The sequence below is a fragment of the Neofelis nebulosa genome, chromosome 7 (genome assembly GCF_028018385.1).
Source record: "Neofelis nebulosa isolate mNeoNeb1 chromosome 7, mNeoNeb1.pri, whole genome shotgun sequence".
Lineage (NCBI taxonomy): Eukaryota > Metazoa > Chordata > Mammalia > Carnivora > Felidae > Neofelis > Neofelis nebulosa.
The window spans coordinates 13,374,695-13,398,836 of NC_080788.1; the positions used below are offsets into that span (position 1 = coordinate 13,374,695).

The 24,142-nt window shown below is 46.4% G+C and overlaps 1 protein-coding gene across 6 annotated transcripts in view; it reads left to right on the forward strand.

The window, feature by feature from the left end:
* Window positions 1–723: 723 nt before the first annotated feature.
* MCTP2 (multiple C2 and transmembrane domain containing 2) overlaps window positions 724–24,142 on the forward strand; it is a 242,443-nt gene continuing 219,024 nt past the window's right edge. For 5 of the 6 annotated variants that reach the window (XM_058736702.1, XM_058736699.1, XM_058736700.1 and 2 more), the window contains exon 1: window positions 753–872. The gene's annotated coding sequence lies outside the window, so the exon portion shown is untranslated. Of the gene's footprint in view, window positions 873–24,142 lie in introns of all 6 variants that reach the window. The other variant, XM_058736701.1, reaches the window with a different exon arrangement.

A 24,142-nucleotide genomic window follows, 5' to 3' on the forward strand; every position in this document is an offset into this window, starting at 1 on the left:
AGGGGAAGAAACTGACCAGGCAGACATTAAGAGTAAACAGAAGAAGAGTTTAGCGTGAAGGGGAGAGGAAGGAAGAAAAAGGATTCAAAGGAAAGGATCGAAGGGCAAATATTTGCTGAACGCCTTCGCGCCAGTCATCCGACCCAGCGGTCTTTAAGGGTCCCTGCCTACGAGTTCTCAACGCACTGGGCACGGAGATCGGCCTAATGTTTACAGACGAGGAACCAAGGTTCAGAGAACAAAGAGCTCAGCGCATCTGGGTGGCCGCTTTGCACCCGCAGTCGCGCCCACGTGGCACGGGCTGGATGTGGTGCCTGGTATCTCCTGCCAGGGTCAGGGTGGTAAACACGGAGGTTGCGCCCTCCCCACCGATCCCTTAGGGAGCGGTGGCACCCTGGGGCACTCCTCTGCGTATCCGCGAAGACACGGTACTCTGCGATGACAAGTTCGCAAGTCACAGCTGTCCCCTTTCCTCACTTCGCACTAAAACGCGGGTGAACTCCGCGCCCAGTCACCGCCACGCTGCTGGGACGCATCTTCCTTTTGTTGGCAGCCGGGCCAGACGAGGCAGCTCAGCGTGATCTCTTCCTCTTCGCCCCGCGGGTGCTCAGAGGCCGCAGCCGCCAGAGCCACCAGGGGCCGCGCCCGCGCCTAGGTGGGAGGTGGCTCCAAGGTGACGCGCGGCCACCTCCGCCCCCTGGAGGCGGGGCTGGCGGGCGGGGGCCAAGGAAGTCGCACGGCCCCGGAGGTGCCCTCGCCCCCGCCGCGTCCCGGCTCCTCTGGCGCCTGCGAGCGGCAGCCGCGGCGGGTCCGGGCCAGCGAGGGGCGCGCCTTGACCCCTCGGCAGCCCCCGGGGACGCAACCTCGGACAGGTGAGGGGCGGTGCGGGGCGCACCTGGCAGCGCGCGCGGGAGGGGCGCGGGGGCGCCGCCTGCTCTCTCCCGGGGTGGGCGTCTGTGCTCCCCACCGAGGTGAGAGGGGTCGGGGACCCTGAGGGCTCAGGATGGGAATCCAGGGAAACTCCTTCCCGGGACCCAGAAGGTGTGGCAAGGACGGGAGGCAGCAATCCGCGGCGGCTAGTCCTGGAGAGCGCACGAGGGGCGGGCAGCCTGCCGCAGGAATTCTTGGCTTTTGAAAAGGCACACCTTTGGCCCCCTCTGGGCGCAGTGGAGTCGGTCACCGCCACCGCCCGGGCTCTTTCTGCAGAGGTCAGCCCCTCATTTGGGTGGGATTTGACGCGCTCCCTCCTTGGAGACCTGGAGGTTCTGCTTTGGTGCCTAGCGCAGCTGCACGACAGCTGAAAGCTTTAGAAGACTTGTCTAGGTTACAGAGGGGTCTCTCGCACGTTAAAAAAAAAAAAAATACGGTGGTGGTGATGGTGAACTTGAGAGGCGATTGCTTCAGGAGTTAGTTCCCCAGCGCTCTGTCCATTTGTTAGGCAAATTGGGGGCGCTGATGGCTTTTAGAGATGGTTGCGTTTCCTTAAAGGGGTTAAAACATCTTAACGAACTTGTGTGCGGTGTCTGAGGGTTTTGGCGGCGTGTGGGTCCTTACGTAAGTGTGGGCTGGAAGTTACCTCGGCAAGGGCCACTTATGGCTACCAGACAGCTTCCAGGTGAACCCTAGAACTTTACAAAACCTGCTTCCCGAGAAACGGAACTTCAGGCAGACAGGTCTATGGATTATGGTTTCCATTAGCGTTCATTTTTTGTTTGGGTCAGCAGCATTTGAATTCAGTAAGTATTTGTTGTCTGCCTGTTAAGGGCGAACCTCTGCGGGAGCCAGGTTGGTGTGCTTTTGGTAGCAAGGGTATTGGGACGAAGGGGGCATTTTAGGGCACTCATTCCTCACAGGTGGGTGTTTAGAAAGGGCAATGGCACAGGGACGCTTCTTTAATCTCTGCTAATAAGCATTTAAATGCAGGGAGAATGCAAATGTCTGAAGACTGTCATTAGCCTGGCCTGCCACCCACCAGACAGGGACGATCAAACCTGTTCTTTAAAATAAGATTGTTAAGGATCCATTCTGCACCATCCACCATGCTGGGCACTTTATCTTGCTGCATAAAATACACACCATAGGTATTCTTCCCCCGGTACAGGCAGGGAAGAATTCAGCAATTCGTTCAAGGTTGTTAGTGCACCTGAGAGTGGCAGGTAACTATGTCCGAGGGCAAAACGCATACTTTTTCACTACTCCACAGTGCTGTGAGCCCAACAGTGTCAATCTGGCAGATTTAATGGAAAATAACTCAAATTTATATTCGTAGAACAATCCACGTCCTGGGACTGAAGGTCACTGTCGTGTATGAGTGTTGCTTTTATTCTCTTTGTGTGGTTGAACCATGGTCAGTCTGGGACAAGAAGATGAACAGCTTCTTCTTCTTCTTTTTTTTTTTTTTAATACAGAATTTATTATGTGTCTTCCTTAACATATTTTTAAGGACCCAACATATCCGACTGGGACAAGTCAGTAAAACTTTGTAGGCATTCCTTGTGTATTACGCATTGAGGTGACAGCCAGTTTTCATATTATTCATATCTTTTCTTTTTTTTTTTTTAATTTTTTTTCAACGTTTTTAATTTATTTTTGGGACAGAGAGAGACAGAGCATGAACGGGGGAGGGGCAGAGAGAGAGGGAGACACAGAATCGGAAACAGGTTCCAGGCTCCCAGCCATCAGCCCAGAGCCTGACGCGGGGCTCGAACTCACGGACCACGGACCGTGAGATCGTGACCTGGCTGAAGTCGGACGCTTAACCGACTGCGCCACCCAGGTGCCCCAAGCCTTTGAATTTTAAGTAATATTTCAAAACTTGCTTTCTTAAAACCTTCCTTCTGATTGTGAGTAATTACACACAGAAATTGAGGGGTTTCATGTTTAAATTATCTTAAGGTGTTGAAAATAAAGTAGTGGTGTTTTTTGTTGTTGTTGTTGTGTGTGTTTAAGGGAGGCTTTTTGCCTGTGTTGAGACAATCAGGTGGGATCTTCTGCCTGGGTTGTGCCTGGCACAGTTTTTATTTTCTCTATCTTCATGTGACAGTGAAACTGATAGGCTGACAGCACACCTTGAAGTCCTTTTTAGGAGTATTTGAAATCCTGCCTAGAATGTGTTTGTAGAAGTGTGCGTGGCTTGGTGAGATGCTCTAACGAAGAGGCAGAGAGTGTTGAATTAGAGAAATTTCCAGAAAAGCCAAAGAGCCCAGGAGCAGAGTATGCATGAGATGTGAAATGGGCAGATCTCAATTTTTCGATTTGGGGATGCTTTTTAGGAAAAATAACGCAAAATGTGTTAGGAAAGTAGACGCTTATTTAGAATGGAAAAAGAAATGATAACCATTTGCTGGAGGTTCCTGTCTTCTCTCTGCTGAGATCTCTCCAATTTTCCACTTCCTCTCCAGCTGCTTTTGGGGAGGGGTGCTTTTCCCTATTCTCCGCACCACCCTCACCCCTCCCCCCGCCCATCCCCAGTCTCCAGTCTCTGTCCTCTCTCCGCCCACAAAAGCGGTTCCCTACCCTCTGCGGCTTCTCGCTCCCCGAATTCACCTCTCCGCGCTGTGTACCTGCTGAATATTGTGGTTCAGGTTGTGCAGATTGTTGTATTAATCCTCCAATCAGTGTTCTAGGTGTGTAGGATGGTTTTGTGTTGGTCCGGCTGTATTTCATGGACAAGAGACACACAAAAAACTTCCATGCTGTTCCGCCATCTTGGCTCCCATCTCTCTGCTGAGATCTTTTTGGGCAGTTTACCAGAAATACTTACGCAAAAATGCTTCCTGATTGCAACCCTCTCTCCCTGAGAGCACTTAGCATCTCCTAGCAGCTTGTAGCCCTCGTAGGGGCCAGTAAGAGGCAGGAAGTTGAAACTTCACTACCTTCATAGGGTAAGAGACCAAGTTGTGGTTGGAGGGAGGCAAAGGACTCATGGTTGGCTGAGTGGAGTTGAGGCCGGTGGCTGGGGTGGGAGGGATACTGGTCTTATCGGGGACTCGGCATTTCATACCTAGTGATCAGTCCCAAGAGGAAGGCCCAGAGCCGGACTCCAGGACCTTTCAGTTTGCTTGGCTCTCCCAGTCACCATTTACTGAGGGTTTTCTCTGTCCCAAGCACTGACTCTGGTGAGGTCGTATTTGTCACCGAGCTCCTGGTGTCATGGAGCCGGTTTCATTATGACAGCACAGTGTTGTGGGTGCTGGCCTAGAGCCTGGAGGGCTCCTGATTGCTTGAACTGAGTTTGGAACTGTTGGTGGAGTTAGTGAGATGAAAGGGTCCAGGGTGGAAGGCTGTAGAAGGCCTGGAAGTTTGGACCTACACGCTTCCTCCATGGTTGCCGTGAGGCCCCCTTGGTTAGTGCTTCTCAACGTGTCCTTCCCGACCAGCTGAATGCACCCACTGGGATTAACTTCTTAGAAATGCACGTCCTCAGGCCCCATCCCGGGCCCCCCTGAATCGGAAACTCTATGTCTGGAGCATAGCAGTCTGCCCTCCTGATGATTCTGGTCTATGCCAAAGTTTGAGAACCACCGCTCTTCATATTTACGAGCACTGGTAGGGCATAGATGGAATAAGGGGAGCATATAAGCTCATATATTGGGATTGGCATAGAGGTATCATTTATAGTATGATCACTAACATTTATTGAGCACCTAGATTGTACTCAGGCGTTGTGCTAAGAAATACGAACTCTTTTAATCATGAATACAACCCCACAAAGCGGGCCTGTTGACACTTCCATTTAATTTGAGAAAACCGAGGCCCAGAGACGCCAGGGTAATGTCCCAGGGCACACAGCTGGAAGGCGGTTCAGCCAGGATTCAGGCGCCTTCCCCCTCTTCCTGCCCGGGAGAGTTTGCATCCGTGTCCTTGCTGTGGGTGGGCATTGTCGGAGAGGCTGGAAGGCTACCTGGAATGGCCCTGTTTAACAACCCACGGTGATTTGTTGATCACTTGGGGTCAACAGGCTTTTCTTTAGGGACACATTGCCGGAGGACAGAGGAAGAATGGTGTCAGTCCCTCCTAGTGTGAATTTCTAAGGTTCCCTAAGCAAGTGGGCACGATTGCATATACACGATGAGTAACACGGAAGATGCCTCTTTCCCTGGCATGATTATGGGCTCATATGGATTTCTCCTGTGGGTGACTGTGGAAGGTGGCCTTGTTTTGGAATGTGAGCTTCATCTATTAGCATGGAGGCCTTTCTTCCAAAGGCCAGTTCCCTGCCCAGAACACAGAGGGCTTGAAGATGATGGTGTGTTTGTCCATCATGTCCTGGAAGGTATCTAGAAAACCTGTGCTTGCTTTGCAAGGTCACGGTTGTTTGTTTGGTTGGTTTTTTTCCTGAAAACAATTATTCCCCATAATTCTGTACATTTTTTAAAAAGTTTATTTAAGTGGAGAGAGAGAACGAGCGAGCATGAGCAGGGGAGGGGCAGAGAGAGAGAGAGAGAGAGAGAGAGAGAGAATCCCAAGCAGGCCCTGCACTGTCAGCACAGAGCCTGATGCAGGGCTTGAACCCATGAACCGAACCGTGAGATCGTGACCCGAGGAGAAATCAAGAGTTGGATGCTTAACTGACTGACCCACCCAGGCGCACCTGCAATTTTGTGCCTCTTATCGTGGAATACCTCCATCATTTCAGGCAGCATGAAAAAAACCAAACAAACCACACAGCTATAGATGTGAGTCCATGTGTGAGTGTATCGGACAATGGTTTGCCTTTGGGTGCGGACCTCAGGTTACCGTGTGTTCGTTTCCTGTCCGGAGACAAATGCGTGGACCAATGTTAACTTGAGTCTATGGCAGGCAGCGGAACGTAATTCTGAGAGTACTGGCCGTCTCAGCCATGCATTCGTTCATTCACATGGTCATTTGCTGCCTGCCTCGTTGCGCTAAGTGTTGATATTAGGCACTGGAAGGAAATACGGTGGTCGCTGGACAGGTGTGATCCCCACAGAGGGATAGGGACAAACTTGCTGTGCAGTACCTTGGCTGAATGGAGTCAGCTGCCCTAATTCTGGCAGTGAGTCAGTGGGAACGGAGTTAAGAAGTTATATTAGTTCAGGAGAGAGATTGCAGGGCTTGGCTGAAGGCAATAGGGAAGCAGGGGTGTTTGAAGGCTGGGGAGGTGTCTTGGACGTGGCAGAGGTGACCAGGTGGATGTGGGTGATGGGAGAAAGGGAGTATGGGGGCTGAGGTTTGTGCCTTGGGCCCCTAGGTTGGTGCCAGCGTCGCAAGTCAGGACTAGATTGTTTTCAAAGAATAATAATGAGTTTCGTGGACACTGTGAGTTTGAAATGTCTGGCTGATTCCAGGGTAGAGGTTTGAGTGCATTGAATAATGCAGCTGATATAACAACTGAATAATTCAAGGGGCTGAGTAATATCAACAATTGAATAACGCCGTCTCTCCCAAGGAGAGGGCATAAGCGAGAAGCAGGTGGCGAAGGAAACGTGGACATTTCTCCTGGCAAACGCAGGATAGGAACAAATTCCAGTTCCTTGGATGGGAAAGGTGAAAAAGGTTTACTTCCGCTCATTCTTCAGAGGGTGGAGATAAATTCTCTGCTCACTTTGGCCTTTCACGTGTTTGACAGCCTGGCCCGTGGGAGGAGGGCTGTGGGGTGGAACAGCAAACAAGGGCAGGAGAGTGACAAGGGGCTTGCTGAAAAGCTTGCTTTCAGAATTTGAGTCCATGTAATTGTCCTAAGGTAAAATGCTTACCATCTTTCCCCTTAGTTATTTTCTCTTGTTAAAAGCACTCATCTATCACATATATATATCATGTTTATTACAGATTAACTCATTGTATCATTTGCTAGGTCATACAGGTTGGCCAATGCTGTTTGGTAGATGCTGCTGCTGCCAATATTATAAGATTAATATCTGTGCAGAATATCAGGCGGGATTAGGTGGTCAGAGTGGAGCCAAAGGCTTGTTTAAAGCATGTGTTACAAAGTGGTTGACATGAATAAGTATGTGTTCTTTTTATCCAAAGGCTAGTAATTGAGCCTATATTACAGGCAGTATGTGCTAAGGTTTTTGTTGTGAATCAGACGGGTAGCTCCCTGGCCCCTGAGAGTTTACAAAGATGCAAAGTCGGATAGCTTAGCAAGTGACTACAGTAAAGCGTGCTGTTTGCACAAGGTGCTAGCCAAGTACTGAGGGGCGGCCTCCAGAGATAGGGCTGTTTACACTTAGCAGGAATGGTCAGCTGGCGTTAGCCAGTGGCGGGCAGAGATCCCTCTGGGCCGGGGCCCCAGCCTGGAGCCAAGTTTGGAAAGAACAAAGAGGTCGTTTTCAGAAGTTGCTGGATGAATGCTTTTGAGGAACTGCAAGGTTACGAGCAACTGTGTCTGTTAAAAGTCAGAAATCTTCACGGGAGGTTGTGACCTGATCAGGAAAACTAGAAAAAGAAAGTATCGAACCTACCTGTGTGACTGTCACCGTGTTGGGATCCAAGATGCGAGCAAGGTGGCACTACAGAAATAAAACAAAAACCAGACCGAACAAAAATAATGATTACGGTGATAATGTAATAATTTGGGTTTTATTTATTTATTTTTTGGTGGTGGTCGGAAGGGGACTATTTTAGACATTATGAAAGATGTTGGGGTCAGTCTGAGAACTTAGTATATCAGAAAAGGTCTCTAGGGGCGCCTGAATGATTCAGTCGAGTAAGCGTCCAACTTTGACTCAGGTCACGATCTCAAGATTCGTGAGTTCGAGCCCCGCATTGGGCTCTCTGCTGTCGGCACAGAGCCTGCTTAGGATCCTCTGTCTCCCTCTCTCTGCCCCTCTTCCTCTCTCTCTCTTTCTCTCCCTCTGTCTCAAAAATAAACATTTAAAAAAAAAAAAAAAAGAAAAGAAAAGGACTCTATATTACCGGGACCACAGTAACCAACATCATTGCTCTCACAGTCTTGACTAATGTAGAACATTCCGTAATTATTGTACATGCAGGTTCCTAGGTTTCTAGTCTGAAAATGGCCTTTGGGATCAGTCTTCCACCTCCTGTTGCTTCCTCCTGAGTAAGCCGGGGCCCAGAGGTCCTGCAGGCTTGCGTACCTTCCCTGTCTGTCTTTCTGGCAGACCTGTCTGTCTTTGTTTGTCATCCCACTGACACGCTTCACTTGGACAGGATTCTTGTCTGTTGCTGGAAGAGGCCCTATCGCGAGCTGTCTCCATCCCTTCTCGAAGTCTCTGTGCTGCTCTCCGTCCGTATTTCCTCTTTGGTATGTTTGCCGTGCACTTTCTTCCAACACAGTTTAGTGTTGGCGATTCTTGGAGGAATCTTGGGAGGAAGTCGCTTTCAGCACTTTCAGGCCTGTCTAAACAGGCAGAATTTCTCTGGTATTTCTTTAATTCTCTTAGATCTATTTGAGCTGGCACAGAAACATTTAGCTTTTTTTTTTTTAATTTTATTTATTCATTTTGAGAGACACAGAGACAGTGTGAGTGGGGGGAGGGAAAGAGAGAGAGAGAGAGAGAGAGAGGTGGGGGGGATCCCAAGCAGGCTCTGCACTGTCAGCACAGAGCCCTGCGAGGGGCTCAAACTCTCAAACTGTGAGATCACGACCTGAGCCACAACCAAGAGTCGGATGCTTGACTGACCGAGCCACCCAGGCGCCCCCAAAACACGTAGCTTTAGGAAGGAAGGAGAAAGAAGGTTCTCAGGAAGTTTCCTCTGTTAATATTTGAACCAGAAGACATGGCAGAACGGAGAAGGTACATGATGAATTGTTTCTAAACATCGTGAACTATTTATGTGATTAAACAAAAAGAGTTTGAACATGTAGGTGCGGCCCTGGTCATTAATAACAGATTGGTATATGGTTGTTTTATTAACTACTTCCCTTCTGACTTTCCGCTTTGTGTCAATTTCTGCCTTTATCACCATGAACTTAAGATTATAAGTCAATGCGTGGGGCACCTGGGTGGCCCAGTCCGTTAGGCATCTGACTCTTGGGTTCGGCTCAGGTCATGATCTCATGGTTTGTGGGATCGAGCCCCGCATCAGGCTCTGTACTATTCGTGTGGAGCCTGCTTGGGATTCTCTCTCTCCCTCTCTCTCTCTCCCTCTCCCCTATTATCTCTGCCCCTCTCCCACTCACACTATCTCTGTCTCTCTCCAAATAGATAAACTTAAGAAAAAAGATTGTAAATCAATAATTGATGGCTTCGTTTTTGTGTTCATTGCCAATATATGCCTTTTCATCGATGTTTGCTCTTCTAGTGGAAGTTTTTCGTTTTCCCTGGTTTATAGAACATACCAACAAGTGCCAGCTACCTGACATGCTGAGCTGCTGGGTGACAGCATCATATCTCATTCTCAGGAACCCTGCTGGATAGGAGCCGTCCCCATTATATAGATGAGAACACTGAGAATCAGAGAGTAAGTTGTATAGGGTCACCTCGTTGGTTGGAAATTTAGTTTTTTCCCGCTACTACTGCATCCCAAGAGCCAGGGCTATTTTTTTTTTTTTAATTTTTTTTAACGTTTATTTATTTTTGAGACAGAGAGAGACAGAGCATGAACAGGGGAGGAGCAGAGAGAGAGGGAGACACAGAATCTGAAACAGGCTCCAGGCTCTGAGCTGTCAGCACAGAGCCCGACGCGGGGCTCGAACTCCTGGACCGTGAGATCATGACCTGAGCCGAAGTCGGACGTTTAACCGACCAAGCCACCCAGGCGCCCCGAGCCAGGGCTATTTTAACCATTCCACTCTGACTTATTTTCCGGCAAAATTGTTTCACCCCAAAACTAGAGAGAGTCTCCAGGACCCATGACATCTACCATTCCAGGTATTTCTCTGTGTCGTGGGTTTGGAAGCAACTGCTTTGTGCTTTCCCAGGCTGAGTGCAGAGTTGCAGTGCTTCGTCCAGAGGCTGCTTTAAAAGCCACATCGATAAAGCTTTGGAATCCTGCTAAACCCTGTTCTGGAGACGGATTTGGCAGGATCTTGATAAATGAGACACTTTAGAGCAATTTCCTGCCAGGAGAACTGTGAATACACGAAGCTAGACACTGTGGAAAGGTCTCTCTCTTTCATCTGACCCAAGTGATGCCTTAAACACATCATTGTTACAATAAATTTGTGTAGCAAAGCAAGCAGTCACTTACGTGTAAACCCTACGGTTAATTCCACATGAGAACAAACCCCTGAGAACAACTTCACTGTGTTTTATGTTTTTGAATTGATGTCAGCTTTTAAATATATACAGATGTTGACATTTTAAAGCCCAGATAAAATTCTTGTGGTGCTGTTGATTGGATCTGGGTGCTTTTTTGCTAGTGGTTCATGTATAAGCATTAGGCCCAAATGAGCTCTTTCAGGGGTCCACGGTGCACAGACGCGGTTGATATTCTGGTTGATGGGGGCTTGCAGAAGCTAGAGTTACTCTTGCTGAATATTCTGCCTGTCCCCATGGGGACTTCTGAGATACCTCTTAGGAACCTTCCTTTAATCTAGATAGTCTGTGTTCTCTTGGAACACAGAAGGAAGTAGAAAATAACATATTTCAGGCTCTGTTCATTATACTTCCTTCAGGGCTGTATTTCGCCTTTCTGCTAAAGCTGCAGGACGTAACCAAAGTTGCCCAGCACCTGGACCCTCCTGTCCCGTCCACAGCCTCACGCACCTTTGAGTAAAGCACTCATCAGTGTTGTCTGTATTCGTTCCAATTCGAAGTCAGTCATTTCATGATATGCAATGCACGATGAGCTGTTTTTGTTGTTGTTAAACTATGTTTTTAATGTTTATTTTTGAGAGAGAGAGAGAGAGAGAGAGACAGAGTGTGAGTGGGGGAAGGGCAGAGAGAGAGAGGGAGACACAGAATCTGAAGCAGGCTCCAGGCTCTGAACTGTCAGCACAGAGCCCGATGTGGGGCGCGAACCCACAAACCGTGATCGTGACCTGAGCCAAAGCTAGACGCCTAACTGACTGAGCCACCCAGGTGCCCCCTAAACTATTTTTTGATGTAAATTTTGCTGAGCAGTGCTGGGTGTCTTGTTGGTATGATTTTGGTGGTTTCTCTGGTTTGTAGTAACATCCTGAATCTGGCCAGATAGAAGACCAGCCCCTGGTTTTGAAATTTTCTGTTGTTTTGTTGTTGTTGTTTTTTGCTAGTGGCTGTGGGTTAAAGTTAACTGTCTTAGTGCTTATAAATCATTGGTTTTATTGCTGTTTTTAACATTTCTTGATAAGGCATGTATGAAATACTATAGAGCAAAACTGCTTTTACGTCCATATGTGTATTTGCACTATGTGCTGGTATATGAATATTTTTTTTTCCTGGAAATCAGCAGTAGAAACTTACTAGTTGTTCCCTTATGAAGATGGTCTAGTCTAGGTTGGGTCACTTTTCATTGTGTGCCTCTGAACAATTACAGTTTCCTAAAGGCATAACTTGAGACAGATCTTGCCAGGGTTAATTGGATGGTGAAATTACAGGCCTTTTTCTGTGGTCCCTAAAATGTCACTTAAAAAAGCTCATCCTTGGACATGAGAATATTAAAAATACTTGTAATCGGCTTAACTTGTTAAAGCTTTTAAAAACTCTTGGTATTTAGTTTCAGATGTTATGAGCCAAGCATCTTCTCCGTTTGGGATCAGAACTAGCCCTACAATGCATGCTGCTTGAAGGGATACCAGAGAAGAGGGGCGCCTGGGTGGCTCGGTTGGTTAAACGTCTGACTTTGGCCCAGGTCATGATCTCATGGTTCGTGAGTTCGAGCCCCACGTCAGGTTCTTTGCTGACAGCTCAGATTCCGTGTCTCCCTCTCTCTCTCTGCCTCTCCCCCTTCTCGCACTCTGTCTCTGTCTCTGTCTCTTTCTCTCAAAAATAAACATTAAAAAGATTGAAAACAAATCAATGATAACAGAGAGGAAAGTGTCCAAGTTCTTCTCTCCACTCAGTAAGCCTCCCTGGAGGCCATTGCGGGTGAGGGTAGTCAAGGGGTGGGACCACTTAAGAAGCTCCCACCCCAGTACAGCAATGGTGGAGTTTCACACTATGACTCCCTTGACTCACCGTGACTCAGTTACTGGGAAGGGCCCCGATTTTGGACTCAGACACATCCCAGGCTCAGATATCAGCTCTGCCATTTCTGGTTTCTCACTTGTAAAATGGAGCTGCACGCACGTCAGTGGGGGTGATGTGAGTGTGAGTGACGATCTCTGAAGAGTGCCTTGATTATAACGGATCGTAAATACATTCCTATTCTTCAAGGAAAAGGAGGAGGCTGCCTACTTGGCCATAGGTAAGCCTGCAGCAGGGACATTTGGATAAGCGAGTGCCTCCAGTGTGACGGCAGCTTTTGCCCAGAGATCAGACCTCCCTGCGCTGTTGCTGTTTGGTTCTATGCTGCCTTCTGTCCAGAAGAATGAGAAAAGATAGGACAGACAGCATGCCTAGGAGCTGGTAGTAAATTGCAGCATTTCAGAAATTAACTGGAGACACATTTCAGGGAGCAAGAAAGCTGACCTCTCCGTCCAGTCCGTTCTGCTCAACCTGAGGCTGTTATTTTTAGAGTTGAGACGCTACCCCCTCCTTTTTTTTTTTTTTTTTTTCTTTTCTTAACTTTAGATTTTTACTTTCACTTTTAAGGCGTTCTTCCCTTTTGCATTTTTTTTTTTTAAATTTTTTTTTTTCAACGTTTTTTATTTATTTTTGGGACAGAGAGAGACAGAGCATGAACGGGGGAGGTGCAGAGAGAGAGGGAGACACAGAATCGGAAACAGGCTCCAGGCTCCGAGCCATCAGCCCAGAGCCTGACGCGGGGCTCGAACTCACAGACTGCGAGATCGTGACCTGGCTGAAGTCGGACGCTTAACCGACTGCGCCACCCAGGCGCCCCTCCCTTTTGCATTTTAAAGTAAGTCTTGACGTGAGAAAGCTGGTCTTGGGCATGCACGCATTGATTGCATTTTCTTGGTGATTCCAGTATCATTTGATGAGAGCCCCGCCGCTCCTTGGGGAAACCAGACCGTGTTTCCTAAGTATATGTGGACGAATTAATACCTCGGAAGGTTGACTTTGGAAGGTGACACCTAATCAATGGCTTCGTTGGGTTCATAGCCTACGTTTCTGATTGCTTAAAAAGAGAGGGGGAAAAAAAAAGTATTGATTAGCCAGGATTTCGTGTTTCGATGGAGCCATAGAGAAAACAAAAGCAGTTCTTGCTTTCAAAAAAGTATAGCTCCGTGGAGAGTCGAGATAGATCTTCCTGAAAAGATTATTAGAGGCTCCCTCTTGGGAGCAGAGAGGGTTTTAAAGTGGGGGCGGGGGGGGCGAGTTCTGTTTGGACTGAGAAGCGGAGGGAAAATGTGGCTTGGGTCTGGGGAGGAAATGACCCTCAAAGTCATGCTGAGGTCGCTGGGGAGAGAAGGGCACTGTTTATGTCTGTTCCGCCCACACCGCCTGGCCTCCTGGAATTTTGCCGGTAGGCCCTTTACTGTGCTGCCCCTTTTAGGAACGACGTCTGTGAAGCAGGAAGCTGGGTGATAGAGACCGAGGAAGGGACAAGGTGGCATAAAGAATGAGAACGTAAAGTTGGGCTGCTAGGCCTGCGCGTGGCTCTGGTACCTGTGAACCGTGTGACATTGGGCAAGTCACTTCAGCTTCCTGTGCCTCAGTTTGCCCATGTGTGAAATACAGCTTCTGATAGTATCTACCTGGTAAGGTAATGAGGATTCAGCGGCAACATACCCGCAGTTTGGTAGGTGACGCCCCGCCTGCTGTTGTTTTGGTAAACCTCGATGGCGGGAGGCTCGTGTTAGCTCTAAAGAACTAGAACGTGTCATGTTTGCTGACCCTAACGATTGCCTCGTATTTAAAAACGCACTTGCATCATTTTAGCTCCACGGGGAGGTTTGTTTTGGATGTTTCTGATCGCTCCACGCCTTTTTCTAGCTGGTAGTCTATGAAATGAGCTGCAAAGTGCACACCATGAGAGACCCCAGACCGTTGGGTGAGTTCATTTGGGAGCTATCCATCGAAGTTGTGCTGAGACAGGGTACGCTTCATCGAGCTGGCGCTGACATTGATGGAATCCAAGACATGGGGGAGAAAGAAATCGATACAACCTTTTTAAAAGATAGATGCTTTTAATATGGATAATAGTGTGCTTTACCTTTTCATTTGAGAAATGCGGCTGTAATGGAATGCCATATAAACGCTAATGCGCGCTGACTACTTCCTGATAGTGGGTAACCCCTTTGGGCATTGAGATAAAAAGTTCAGTGATCTGGGCACATGTCACTTTGATGTGTCATAACAGGTTGAGAAACATCGTCTTCAAATGAACGATTAATGAACCTTTAATCTGTGTTTAAAAAAACCCAAAACTTTCTTAACACACAGGCTTGGTTGTGCGTATATATATGATTCGTTTTATTTCGCTCATGGCAGTTTTCCACATTTGCTTTAGACATTTGAATTAGTTTGCAGGTGACGGAATGCACGTAAATCACTTGCTTGTGCATATGTCTTAAAGGTCTCCGCTGTTGTCTTTTCTTCTCTTGGGGACACTAGCTGTCTCAGGACCGAAAGCGATCTCAGCTTACTGAAATCCAAATGTTGATGGGAGGAGGGAACAGTAGCTGGCCTTGTAGACCTGCCGTCATGCCCAGTTTGGGGGCCCTGGAGCCCTTGGTGGATAGTTTCAGCGATCAGTTTATGTGGGCTCCTTTCTTTGCTGGAGTTGACGGGCTTCATTGTCAACTTGCCGATCGCAGTTTCGTAAACGCGATACGAGTAGATCGTTCCATTATGAAATGATTGGGGAAACCCAGATGGGAAGGTGCAGGCAGATAAAATGTGCCCCATCCTCAGCAGGAGGAGCCTCTAAAGAGGGCCTCTAACAAGGCTGTGTCAGGACTGGCCGCCATTACTGATTTAATGGTCTGTACCCAGTGCATGGAAGCTGCCCGCACAACTTATCACAGAGCAATAAATATGTTACCCAACATCAGTTGATAATGAAACATTTATTAAAAAGCTTAATACAAGTGGAGCTTTTTGGGTTGATGGAATATACCGGTCTCTGTGCAGGCTTGGAGTTCTGGTAAATATCCCGTCAAGATAGTAGTAGAAGGAATGAATTCGTTCATTCCCGTTCCTTCCAGACTTAACTGCTGTGTGCCAGGTACTGTTCTAGGTGCTGAAGATGCAGGGCTGAACGAGGCAAACACAGTCTCATCCCCTCAGAGGACTTCATTATTATGGGGGGGGGGGGTGGGAGTGGATGGGGAAGACCAAATCAATTAATCAGCTAAGTTGGAGGCCATGATGAATGTCAGGTGTGCAGGTGTGACAAGAGATTATGGCACAGAAGTGCAGTTTCATACTAGAGGGCCAAAGTCAGGGCAAGGTTTAGGATTCGGGTTAGGGTTAAGGTAAGGCTCCCTAAAGAGGCGATGGTTGGTCTAGACCTGAAAGGGCTAAGTGTTTGATCCCTGGGAGAACAGATTATGTCACTGACAGGTCTGAACCAACAAAACAACATCCCTAGACTTTTACCCCAAATGTTTGCTGCACCCATTTCCCCCTCGTTGGGGGCTGCTGCTTTCTCCTTCGTGCAAGTGTTACTGTCAGACCCGGTAAGACTGAACATCATGGAAAAGATGACCACTCCTGGGCAGGGTCTTCACTGTGGGTTCAGTGAGTTATCCTCCTTGCTCACAGCCCACGGTGACAGAACTTTGCATCTGACAAGAGCTCCTTCTGTTTTTACTTGCCCATTACATGGGCTGGTAGGGTGAGCCCAGGGCTGTGGCGAGGTTTGCTCTAGCTTGCCTTTCATGGCTAAAACATACGTAATTTCACATGATGCTGTTAGCTTTTTGGAAATGACACACTGTCCTATTCTCACTCGGTCAAGATCTTACCCACTTGGGCGGCGCCTGGGTGGCTTAGTCGGTTAAGCGTCTGAGTTTGGCTCAGGCCACGATCTCATGGTTTGTGATTTCGAGCCCCATAGCAGGCTCCGTGCTGGCAGTGCAGAGCCTGGTTGGGATTCTCACTCTCTTCCTCTCTTTCTGCTCCTCCCTCCTCGTGCTTTCTCTCTCTCTCTCAAAATAAGTCAATATGAAAAGAAGAAATAAAATAAATACAAAAAAGATTCCGTCAACTGTGTCAAGATATGTGCTGGAAATTAGAGCTTCGTCTTCTTTCAGAGTGACTCTTTTCAACTATGGATTATTTGTAGCCTTTTTCTGTCAATTATGAAGCTTTGAATTGTATTGGGTATTTACAGAAAATGAACCAAAGCAGCCAGAGCAGCTTTGCGATGGTGCGAGTGTCTGACTCAAAATCCTTTATGCTCTGGAAACTCGACCCTGCCACAGGGGCCTCAGTTGGTTCTCTGTTGATTAACTCTAAGTACAGAGCAGTGTATTTTGTCTCCTTCAGGACAGAAAATACTGGTAATACAGAATTAAAACTTTATAGGAAGGCAACAATTTACAAACTATTAAACCCAAACCCAGATGCCATTCAAACTCTTGTGTAGATAGATATTTATACAGGTTGTTTTCCCTCTGGAAGTTTCTGTTCTGTATGAGATAGTGAACATGAAAACAGGTAATGGCAAATAAATAAGAACTCTAACAGCCTAATAACAGAACAGATTAACTAAATGTCTGTCGTAATTCCCTCATGCATCTGCACCAGGTGAATGAAGTGACTGCATTCATTTTTAAGAATTTATTTCTAGAACATTCTAAAGCTGTATGCCTGGATTTTACTATCTTGCCTGTTGGAGCAGAACTAATTAGCTCTGTCGTGTTTTGAGTTGCCAAGGCCTCTTGAGTTGATCATTCTGAGGAAAGTCTTAGAATACTCTTGATTCTTAGATAGGATTTATGTTTTTAAAATTTTTTTTTTTTTCAACGTTTTTTATTTATTTTTGGACAGAGAGAGACAGAGCATGAACAGGGGAGGGGCAGAGAGAGAGGGAGACACAGAATCGGAAACAGGCTCCAGGCTCCGAGCCATCAGCCCAGAGCCTGACGCGGGGCTCGAACTCACGGACCGCGAGATCGTGACCTGGCTGAAGTCGGACGCTTAACCGACTGCGCCACCCAGGCGCCCCAATGTTTTTGATATTAGTGCCGAGAGACAGATGGCTGTTCACTGGCATAGAGCCACTGCTCCCTTTTCTGAAGCCCGGGGCAGATATTCATGCTGATGACTTTGTGTTTCCCATTGAGTCTCAGAATCATTTGCCGTAATTGTTCATCAGGCCACTACCATCGGTTGATCTGGGTTGGCCATCAGAAATGTGGTTGTCATCTAAGATGATTTTGGACTGAACTTTCCCTTTCTGTTGGAGGAAAGTGCACAAACACAGAGCGTGAGTGGGGGAGGGGCAGAGAGAGAGAGAGAGAGAGAGAGAGAGATAGATAGAGAGGGAGACACAGAATCCGAAGCAGGCTTCAGGGTCCAAGCTGTCAGCACAGAGCCCGACACGGGGCTTGAACTCACAAACCGTGAGATCATGACCTGAGCTAAAGTCAGATGCTCAAGCGATTGAGTCACCCGGGCACTCCAGCATGGATTTTCTTTAATATACTTGAAGTCTAAAAGTACATTAAGGCAAATCACTGGCCTCTCCAAAGAACTAACACCATGGAATAGCCTTGAAAACAAATTTATCTAAGTGGATTTGTACCTTACAATGGGGGAACTGAGAGTTGTGTAGTTTTCCTTTTATTAACTCAGTGAGGGTCTGAACTCATGCAGACATGAACTCTGCAAGGTGAAATCACTGAGAGAACAGTCATAAAGTTAAGAGAAAACTGGCCTGAAATAATATATTTTGATTTTTTATGCTTACTTATAGAATTCAGCGTGAAAGGACCAAGATAGCACAGTCGACACACAGCATAGCCCAACAACTTTGGTACAGAAATGATCCATTTTGGGGCAAGAGCTGTCTCCTTTGTGTTATTTTAAGTTTATTTATTTATTGAGACAGAGAGAGAGAGAGAGAGAGAGAGAGAGAGAGAGAGAGAGAGAGAATCCCAAGCAGGCTCCAGGCTCTGAGCTATCAATGCAGAGCCTGAGGTGGGGCTCGACCCCTACAAACTGTGAGATCATGAACTGAGCTGAAATAAAGAGTCGGACGCTTAACCAACCCAGCCCCCCGGGCACCCCTCCATCGTGTTATCAAATGTGCATTGATGTTGAGTATTTATAGAGTGAGAGGCAGTAGAAAATGTCCTCATGGTCAAGTTTTAGCAAATATTTTATCCAAACGAGAAGCAATATGTTGATATTTATATAAGGACATAAGAAGGGTGGCTAGGGACAATGATTTGCAAGCAGTGGCCCTTTGATAGTACGGTGGGAATTTCACGTACATATGTAGGCTAGAGGCGTCTCTTGAAAACATCGGGCCACCTCTAGCCCTGTGCTGTCTCTGTCTTTCCTCGGTCTCCACCACCACTCAGCCTGCATGTATTTTTTTTTCCTTTTCTGGCACCCGTGGTCCCCTGGGGTTCGGACCCTGCTGTAGGAACATATGTCTTATTATTTCACCTAATGAACCTCTTAAACCTCTTAAACGTACCGCTTTACGGATCTGTGTGTTCACTCCGGCCTCATCACTTAAGTGATAAACCTTAATATAGATTTTGTTTCAAATGCTGGTAAACTAAAGTTTACCATCTTAACCATTTTCTGAGCACACAATTCAGTCCTTAAATCCATTCCCATTCTTGGGCAAGTGTCACTACCCTCCGTCTCCAGAACTGTTTTCATCTTGCAAAACTGAAACTCTGTACCCATTAAACCACCATTTCCCATCTTTCCCTCCCTGCAACCCCCACCCCCCAGCCCCTGGCAACCACCGGTCTGCTTTTTGTCTCCACGAATGTGACTATCATGTGGTAGAGTCCTTAGTGTTTGTCCTTTTGTGACAGCCTGATTTCACTTAGTATAATGTCGTCGCGGTTCATCCATGTTGTAGCAGGTGTCAGAACTGTCTTCCTTATAAGGTAGAATACTCTTCTATGCTATGTATGTACTACCTTTTGCTTATCCATTCATCCAATGATGGACTTGGGTTTTTTCATCTTTGGCTATTGTGAAGAATGGTGCTGTGAAGATGGGTTGGTACAGAGAGCTCATCAAGTCCCTGCTTTCACTTCTTTTGGGAATATAACCAGAAGTAGAATTGCTGGAACATATTATAAGCCTGTTTCATTTTTGGAGGAGCCAGTATCCTGGTTTCTTTCTTTTTATTTTTTTCATTTACGTCCAAGCTGGTTAGCATATATTGCAACAATGACTTCAGGAGTAGATTCCTTCGTGCCCCTGACCCATTTAGCCCATCCCCCCTCCCACAACCCCTCCAGTAACCCTCTGTTTGTTCTCCGTATTTAAGAATCTCTTATGTTTTGTCCCCCTCCCTGTTTTTATATTATTTTTGCTTCCCTGCTCTTATGTTCATCTGTTTTGTCTCTGAAAGTCCTCATATGAGCGAAGTCATATGATATTTGTCTTTCTCTGATTTCACTTAGCATAATACCCTCCAGTTCCATCCACGTAGTTGCAAATGGCAAGATTTCATTCTTTTTGATTGCCGAGTAATACTCCATTATGTATATATACCACATCTTTATCCATTCATCCCTCGATGGACATTTGGGCTCTTTCCATACTTTGACTATTGTCGATAGTGCTGCTATAAACATGGGGGTGCGTGTATCCCTTCGAAACGGCACACCTGTATCCCTTGGATAAATGCCTAGTAGTGCACTTGCCGGGTCACGGGTAGTTCTGTTTCTTAGTTTTTTGAGCAACCTCCATACTGTTTTCCAGAGTGGCTGCCCCAGTTTGCATTCCCACCAGCAGTGCAAGAGAGATCCTCTTTCCCTGCATCCTCGCCAACATCTGTTGTTGCCTGAGTTGTTAACGTGAGCCATTCTGACAGGTGTGAGGTACTATCTCATTGTGGCTTTGATCCATTATCCTGTTTTCTGTAGAGGCTATAGCATTTCACATTCCCACTAATCGTACCTAAGGATTCCAATTTGTCTAGGTCCTCGCCAACACTTGTTATTTTCTGTTTTTCTTAATAGTAGCCCCCTCGATGGATGTGAGGTGGTATTTTATTGTGGTGTTGGTTTGCATTTCTCTAATGATTAGTGATGCTGCATATAACTTCTTTTCAAAAAGTGTACTGAAGGTGCCAGACACAACCTTTTGAATTGTCATTGAAAGAAAATTACTCGGAGAGTCAAAAGATCTGGTTCTAGCCATACCTCTATGCTAATTAGCCGGTTGACCTTCCGTTCCGTTTAACAAATGTTAATTAGGCCTCTGCCAAGTGGTGATAACTACACTGCAGTGCCAGAGAGAGAAGAAAATTTAACCGGAGTTTTTCCATTCACGTCTCTGGTTTATAGTTTTTGTTGTTTGTGAAAATGCAACAGCTTAAATCTTCTCTAGGTTTTTAACACGTAATTTAGGTTGTAAGTATAACGCAGAATCTCTTTAGAGGAGATAGGGTTGCCTGCCATAAAAATAAGACATGAAAACTGTAACTTAGAGGCGCCCCTAATTAGCCTGTGTAATTTTCTGTGCTGTTTTCCCACTCCAATGCACCAATAATTATAATGGCCACAGTGTCTCTTTGGATTCCTTATTTCTTTTTAATTTAGATTTATGACTGATTTACCCAGAAGAGAGAGCTGGTGATCCCTAGTTAGGGACGGCAATGCAGTCTGTAGGTACAAGCAGGGATTTTGTGGTTAGGGAAAAACCGGTTCTAGTCTTTACACGGCCGAGTATCAGTGGAAAAATTGCTTAATCTTTATAATCCTTGGTTTTTCTCTCGTGTTTCATGGAGTAATTTTACCCACCTTTGTTATGGTTGTGAGGATTCAGAAAACTCAGACAAAAAGAGTTCAATTCAGTGCGTGCCTGCAGTCACCACACAACAAAGGGTCACAAGTTCTCACCTACCAACGAATTACCCACTTGATTTGGAAATTTAACAAATGTGGCCGGTGTGTGATTTCTGGAGGTAATCGATTCATATTTGGGTGACGTTGAGATCAACACAACTCGCTTGTACAAATGTTAAGAAAACGGATTTTTATATTCTGCTAAGGGCTAAGTTACAGATTTATTTGTTGAATGGATGAGTGAATTTAAGCCGTCATACTTGCCCTTATGAAAGTAAACATTAGTTTGCCATTGATCACAACCTTAAATGTAACTCTTCATTTAGAAATGAAGGACTTTGCCAGAGAGAATTTCCAAACTCTGTCACATTGCTGGTAACTTAAACAAGCATTTCTGTACTCTTTCTCTAAAGCTTGAAGTTCTCAATGGGTTTAACCTGACCGTTTTATAAAAGGTGTGTTAGGGCCAATGAATATGCTGTCAGGCTTGGCAAAACTGGGATTTATGTACATTTGACTTTTTAGAAATTTCTGATTGGGACGTCAGACACGTTGTCCCCTTTTTTCCCCCCTAAAGACATTTGGTAGATCATATTGATCCGTATTTTCCAAAATAGTTCCGAACATTTAAAAACTATGTTTTTAACGTTTATTTATTATTGAGAGACAGAGAGACACAGAGCGTGTGCAGGGGAAGGGCAGAGAGAGAGGAAGACACAGAATCCGAGGCAGGCTCCAGGCTCCGAGCTGTCAGCACAGAGCCCGACGCGGGGCTTGAACTCAGAAACCGTGAGATTGTGACCTGAGCCGAAGTCGGACGCTTAACTGACTGAGCCACCCAGGCGCCCCAATAGTTCCTAACATTTTGATCTTTATAGCTACACACTAATTTTCTTGGTGAGATGATCAGTCTAGTCAGGGCTGTTGACAGAAATGATTTCAAATATACCTTTAGGGAAATAGCTAAATTTCAAGTTTGGTCAGGCAGGTACTTTGGAGACCTAAGAGCGAAACGGGATTAGAAGATCTCTTTAGAACTGGTACTGTTTTTAGTAGAGCGCTGGCTTTCTTCTCTCCATCTGAGATCTTTGGTAATAGCATCAATTTAGATATGGAGGGCTAGAAAGTTAATTTTTTTTTTTTTAGCAGTTTTATTTTTGACAAAGCACTCCTCACCATCTGATGTAATAAATATTTTAAAGATTATTTATTTGTACCTGTTTTCACCAAATAGTGATACATCCTATTTAGATAAAGAACTCCAAGCATGGAGTGTTCCCCATGGGGAGTCCTTGGGGTGATTTGGTGGGAAGCAGTGGAGAAGGGCTCTGGGCTTATGCAGAACAGCTTTTTTTTTTTTAATTTTTTTTTTTTTTACGTGTATTTATTTTTGAGAAACAGAGTGAGACAAAGCATGAGCGGGGTAGGGGCAGAGAGACACAGAGACACAGAATTGGAAGCAGGTTCCAGGCTCTGAGCTGTCAGCACAGAGCCCAACGCGGGGCTCGAACCCACGAACTGTGAGATCATGACCTGAGCTAAAGTCGGATGCTCCCAACCAGCTGAGTCACCCAGGCGCCCCTGCATGACATTGTTTAGGTTGGGAGGCTATTATTGAGTCACTGGCAAGGATCAGGAAGGGAAAAACCGTCTCAGGGATTGGGGTCTTTTCTGTGAGTGGGATTCTCAGCAGAGCAAAGGACCTTTTCCAAAGGAAGCGTGACCTTCCCGTTTTCTTATTTCCTGAGTGGAGGTAGTGGGCGGTGGGTAATGTAAGCTGTGGTGTAGCCTTTGGCATTTCCAGCCGTGGGATGGATCCACTGTTACGGAAATCTGAATAGCCAGAAGGCTAAGAAGGAAAAAGCAAATAGCAAACAAAAGACCCTTTGATCCTTCACCTGAGCTGGTCTCCCTCAACTCCTGCCATGGCTTCTTCGCAGCTCACTTAAAACCTAAAGCCTTGGGGCACCCGGGTGGCTCAGTTGGCTAAGCGTCTGACTTCGGCTCAGGTCATGATCTCCCAGTTCGTGAGTTCGAGCCCCGCGTCGGGCTCTGGGCTGACAGCTCGGAGCCTGGAGCCTGCTTCGGATTCTATGTCTCCCTCTCTCTCTGCTCCTCCCCTGCTCACGCTCGGTCTCTCTCTCCTTCAAAAATAAATAAAAACATTTAAAAAGAAAATTAAAAAAAAAAAAAACCTAAAGCCTTTGCTGGCCCCACAACCATCTCTGACATCACCTCCTCCCACCACCTGCTAGATCATGCAGGTCTGACTGTATTGACCACTCTGCTATTCCTACGCTAGAGGGGAGCACGCTTCTGGCTGTGGGGCATTGCGTGGACTCTTCCGTGTGTCTGGAATCATCTTCTCCAAATAGCCAGGTTATTCCTTTTTGTCACTGAAGTGTCTGCTCGTGTGTCACCACTTCTTCTCTGAAATGACTCCCATCTTCCCCTCCACACGTACATGTCCTCCCCAGGAACACAAGCTTCCAGGGAGCCGGTCCCCTGTCTGCCTTCGCTGTTGAACTGTGGAATAAATAAGAGGTCAAGTCAGACTTGGAAAGCTGATCCTGGGAGTTCATTCAAAAGAGGGACTTGCAGAGTTCACGATGGATCAGATCGAATTCAACCTTATCCTGCATACGTGTTGCACCCGCAATAGTGGTGTGTGGATTTACTGCAGTGACCTGGGAGATTACAAAGAAAAGTCATTTCGTTTTGGGGAACTTCACCATTTAAAGGATATTTATGGGGATGCCTGGGTGACTCGGTCTGTTAAGTGTCTGACTCTTGGTTTCAGCTCAGGTTGTGATCTCACGGTTCGTGAGTTCAAGCCCTGCACGCGCTGCATTCAAGTTCAAGCACTGCATTGACAGCCGTGGAGCCTGCTTGGGATTCTCTCTCTCCCTGCCCCTCCCCTGCTTGCGCTGCCTCTGTCTCTCTCAAAATAAATACCCTTAAAAAATTAAGGATATTTATGGTCTTTTCTGCATATTGACCTTTCCTTGGGCTCCAGGGTCATGAGGGCTTCTAACTCCTGCATGTTATTACATGAATACTATTACATGAACATAATACATGTTATTACACTGCTAAATCCAGGCTTTAATTGACCAGATTTCTCTAACCCTGCCTTATGGTAAATGGATTTATTTTAATGTTGTGAGTTTTACTTTCTGCTCTAATTATGAGCGACTTCTCTCACGGAGGAAATGCATATCTTTTTTTTTT